We start from the raw sequence: 4912 nt of genomic DNA, 5'->3' as shown, positions 1-4912 counted from the left end.
ACCACCAGAGCGAAATAAAACCATAAATTTTTTTTTTTGGGGTTTTTTTTTTTTTTTTTTTTTTTTTTGCTATAGGGTGCGTGTGCTTGCCAGACAGAGAGAGACAGAGAGAAAGCGAGAAATCACTCCCCCACGGGGGATGGTCACGCCGCAATCCTTTCTCCTCCATTCTCCTCTCGGGATCTTGGGCACACACACACACACGCACCCAGTGTGAGTTTTAAGCCACCATGTCCGGGACGCGAACCGCAGTCTACTACGTGGGAGTCCAGCAACATAGCCATTACGCTAACTGCTGGTCCCGCCATTAAACATTTTCTTAAGAATGTTCAATTAATTTCTTTATATGATTGAGTATAGTACTGAATTTAACCAATTTAGATCACCTCACTTGTTTCAACTATGACATACATTATGACATTCTCCTTTTAGAATTAAAGGTCAAAACAATGAGATATCTTTGTCTATCTTCATTATGACTTATTTTTCTTTTCCTTTTTCTTAAGAAAATTAAGTTGATTTCTTTTGTGACCATGAGAGACAGAGAGAGAGAAAGACTGAGACTGAGACAAGAGAAACAGCATCCCCAACGGGATCTTGATGCTTTTAGCATCAGCCAGTCCTAGCCAGCCCTGAACTATAGACACATGTTTGCCTAATATATTCAGGGAGGTCTCTGGACATGAACCTTGAACCATCCAAGTGACTCAGCCTCTCAGAGTATGATGTTTTACTGCTTTGCCACTATCTGGCCTCTCTTTTTTCATTTTGAATTCACAGTTCATGATTTTGATAGCCAAATCAAGAAAATTGTTCTTTCTTCCACACTGGGATGCCTTCCCAAAACATTCACCATGGCTTTCAAAGTTACCTGCTTGTTTTCAATGACTCTTTCCACTTGTTCTGTCTCTTAAGAGATTTGGGGAGTTCGTTTATATTCAAAATGATTGCATGTATTTTCTGTGTTTATATGTAATTCTAATTAAAACAATTTTTTAATCTTCACAATTCCATTGGTATCTAATTTTAAGTAAAAGTATCAGTCCTTTTCCTCAAAGTCTAGAGCTCATATTCATTTTTCTATTGCACTTTCCACATTGTATTATGTTATGTGCACAGCACGAGGTACGTAGTACAGAATTTAAGGAATAAACATGTCTCCAATTAAACTCCATGTTTCTTGGGATTATAATCTTTTCACATCTTTAGAATGTAGCATTTTTCTAGATTTGTTCTACTGCTGTCAGAGATTATATTTTGTGTACTTTTAATTTCCTTATGTTTTATCACTCAGGATATGTTCTATGTTGGTGAACTGCAGCATATCCTGCTGTTTTAAGATGTGAAGTTCCAGAACATTTCAGTTGGTTGATGGTGTTATTCAGTTCTTCTATATCTCTGCTAGTTTTCTACTTATATTAATTATTAAGGAAGGAATATTGAAGTCTTTGACTAGATGGTAGATTTATCTGTTTTCCTCATCTATTTCGGTTTTTGTTTGATGTATTTGCAAATGCTGTTATTAGGTGCATATGCATTTAGGATTGTAACGGCTTAATGAAATTACCCTTTTCTTATCATGTAATTTTCTCCTTATTCTGATATTTTTCTCTTTTTGCACTGATACCCACTTTGTTCAATATTAGTATATCTACATCTGAGATTTCTTAATTATTAATTATATGGTATACCTTCTTCTGTTCTTTTGCTTTCACCATTCCAATATATTTGAAGTAAATCTCCTATAAAAAGCATATATTCTTTCTTTTGCTTCTTGATTTTGTTTTTATTATTCTAAAAACTTCTGTATTTTTAAGGTTTTCTTTTTATTATTTTATTTAATTTTATTAATCTCATCATTATTATTAATTTGACTAGTGAAAGAAAGAGAGGAAAAGTGAGAAAACAAGCTATCAGGTTCAGGACTTGAACCACAGTTGGCTATATGGCAGTCCAGTGCTTTTACCACCACACCACCTGCCAGCCCTGAAAATTTCAGAATTTGAATTTTTTGGGGAGGAGGGAGGGGGGAAGATTTTTGCTATAGGGCGTGTGTGCTTGCTAGAAAGACAGAAAGAGACAGAGAGACAGAAAGCAAGAAATCACCCCCCAGGGGGATGGCCATGCCGCAGTCCCTTCTCCTCCATTCTCCACTCGGAATCTTGGGCATGCATGCACACGTGCCCGGTGTGAGTTTAAGCCACCAGGCCTGGGACTTGAACCATGGTCGACTACATGGGAGTCCAGCTACATAGCCATTATGCTAACTACTGGTCCCTGAATTGGTATTTTTAAACAATTTATGTTTACTTTTAGGTTTATATTTATCATGTTATTATCTGACTTCTGATTGCTGCTTCTTCTTATTTTGTTCCTGTTTCCTTTTTCTGCCTTCTTTTTAATTATTTGAAAATCCTTAGCATTTCTATTTTATTGGCCTAGCATGTTGCTGACTATATCTAATTTTTTAAATGGATACTCTAGGGATTAAAATAAAGTGATTTAACTTTTTATAGTTACCTAGAATCAGTATTTTACCATTTCAAGTGGAGTAAAGAAACTTTATCAGAATATAAATACTTTACCCTCCCTGCTTGCTTTGTGGTTGTCTTATGTGTCACACAGACATACATTGAAAATTCCACCAGAAAATGTTACATATTTGTTTTCAACCATCAAATATATCTTGAAGAACTCAAAGGGATACAAATAGCCTATTATATTTACCCCTGTGTTTATTATTTCTATTCTTCCTTCCTTTCTGATGTTTGAGATTTCCAGCTGGTTATCATTTCTTTTCTCCCTGTAGAACTTCTTTCAACAATTTTTTTCAACCAAGTCTGTTGTCGTGAGTTTTCTGGCCTTTCTTTTTCTTTTTGGTTGGCAGTGATTTTATTATCATTTTCTTTTCAGAATTACAATCTACTTCATTATTTCAGTGCTGAAATGACCCCTATAAGCTCTTACTATGAGTCAATAAGCACTGACAAAATGCAATACTTTCTGTTCATTATTTATTAAGTGGTAACTTCTTAGCTGTACTCTGAAATTTAATTTTTTTAATTGTTTTTGCTCATTAGTTATTATTCTATAGGACTTTCATCAACTTTTTCAGGGAGTCTTAGAAGATTCATGACTTAAGAGTTTCTTCATCCCCAGGCTGGTATATTTCTGTAAAAAGTCACTTTTTCTTCTGTATTGTTTACCTTCTTTTCTATTCATGTTCCCTTCTTCTTTCCAGGTTATTCTCTCTTCTGCTCAATATTTTTTGGCCGTTGAAGCTCTCTTTTTAGACAAACCAGGTTCTTTAGTATTATTCTATTGTCCTAACTATACATTCGTCTTCTTAGAAACTGGGAATTGGGAACTTAAAAAACAACTGCCTACCAACTTGATATTACATTCATCATCAGGCTCAAGATTTATTGCTTCATCTTCTACTGGCTCTTTATATAGTAGACATGAATCCTCATCATCCAAATATTTGTATCTATGACTATCAAGATCTTCTAAATCTTCATGAACATTAATTTTATTAAAAAATTCCTTAAGGTGATATTCATACTTCAGTTTTTCAATGTCATTTAAAAATCCTCTGGCAATTTTTTTTTTTTTGGAGAGGTTTTTGCTATAGGGCGCGTGTGCTCGCCAGACAGACAGAGAGAGACAAATAGACAGAAAGCTAGAAATCACCCCCCAGGGGGGATGGCCACACCACAATCCCTTCTCCTCCATTCTCCTCTTGGGATCTTGGGCATGCACACACACACGTGCCGGCGTGAATTTTAAGCCACCGGGTCCAGGACACGAACCGAAGTTGATTACATGGGAGTCCAGCGACATAGCCATTACGCTAACTGCTGGTCCCTCCTCTGGCAATTTTAACTTCCTCCAAAGTTAAAATTTTTCTCCACAGTAATGGTTTTCTCCTACTCTCTGATCCTATAAGTGGTAACTTGTCTCTAACTCGTTTCTTATCTATTTGTGACTGTCTAGTGTTTCTTTTACCTTTTAATCTTCCCCTGGGTCTTCCTGTTGGCTTATATTTCTTTTTTTAAATTTCTTTTTCTTGAATCTTTCAAAAATAGCTTTTAAAGTCAATGGTTTGGGTTCAAAAGATGAGTCACTTGATGAATCTTCTTTAACACATTCAGGTGAATAAACACATTTTTGAGTTGGGTTCCTTTTCCTCCTTTCAGTGAGAAAGGAACACATTGTGTTTTAAATAAGCTGCTACCAGACCAAGAGCTTTCACTCTGATTTTCTGATTCTACGGTTGAATCAGATGTCATGTAGTCAGGTGAATCCATTCCTGATGTGGTCTTTACATCCCTCCTAAGATTGCTTTGTGCATCACTTTCTCTTTGCTTTAGTTTTTCCCACCAGCTATGTTGGAGGAAAGGTCTGGTTTTTCAATGGTTTGTTTTGCTTTCTGAGAATGTCTTTATTTCACCTTCATTTTTGAAGGTATATATTTCTGGATTGATAGTTTTTTTTCTTCTCACACTTTAAAAATGGTGTTCTACTTCCTTCTGGACCCCATGGCTTCTAATGAGAAATCCTGTGACCAGTCTGAGATTAGAGAGGTGGCATATTTCATAGTTCTCTTCTCATAACCTTTCCTATGTTGTTTAGTGTTGGATTTATGTACAGGCAGCTCAGGGATAAGTTGAAGAGTTTTTAAATATGACCTCTGAGGTCACTTTCTGAGCTCCTCTCAGTGATCCTTGATATAGTACTTTGTAGTTCCCAGACATTCTCATGGTGGTCCTCTGCCCAAAGTCTTAATGCTTTAATCACTTTACATTAGAGCCCAGAATCAGGGAGACAGAGGGCTAAATCAACAGGTAAAACCGTCATACCAAAAAGCAAAAGGTGGCTCTCTCATTCTGTCATTCAGGGACCACAGTTA

The 4912-nt window shown here is 36.1% G+C and overlaps 1 pseudogene; it reads right to left on the bottom strand.

Moving 5' to 3' along the window:
* Positions 1-4310, bottom strand: part of LOC102502659 (TATA box-binding protein-associated factor RNA polymerase I subunit D-like) — a 14071-nt pseudogene extending 9761 nt beyond the window's left edge.
* Positions 4311-4912: the final 602 nt, after the last annotated feature.

The sequence above is a fragment of the Tupaia chinensis genome, unplaced genomic scaffold (assembly GCF_000334495.1).
Source record: "Tupaia chinensis unplaced genomic scaffold, TupChi_1.0 Scaffold000276_2, whole genome shotgun sequence".
Taxonomy (NCBI): Eukaryota; Metazoa; Chordata; class Mammalia; order Scandentia; family Tupaiidae; genus Tupaia; species Tupaia belangeri.
Note: the sequence above shows the minus strand (reverse complement) of the source record. Positions and strands in the feature narration are given on the sequence as shown.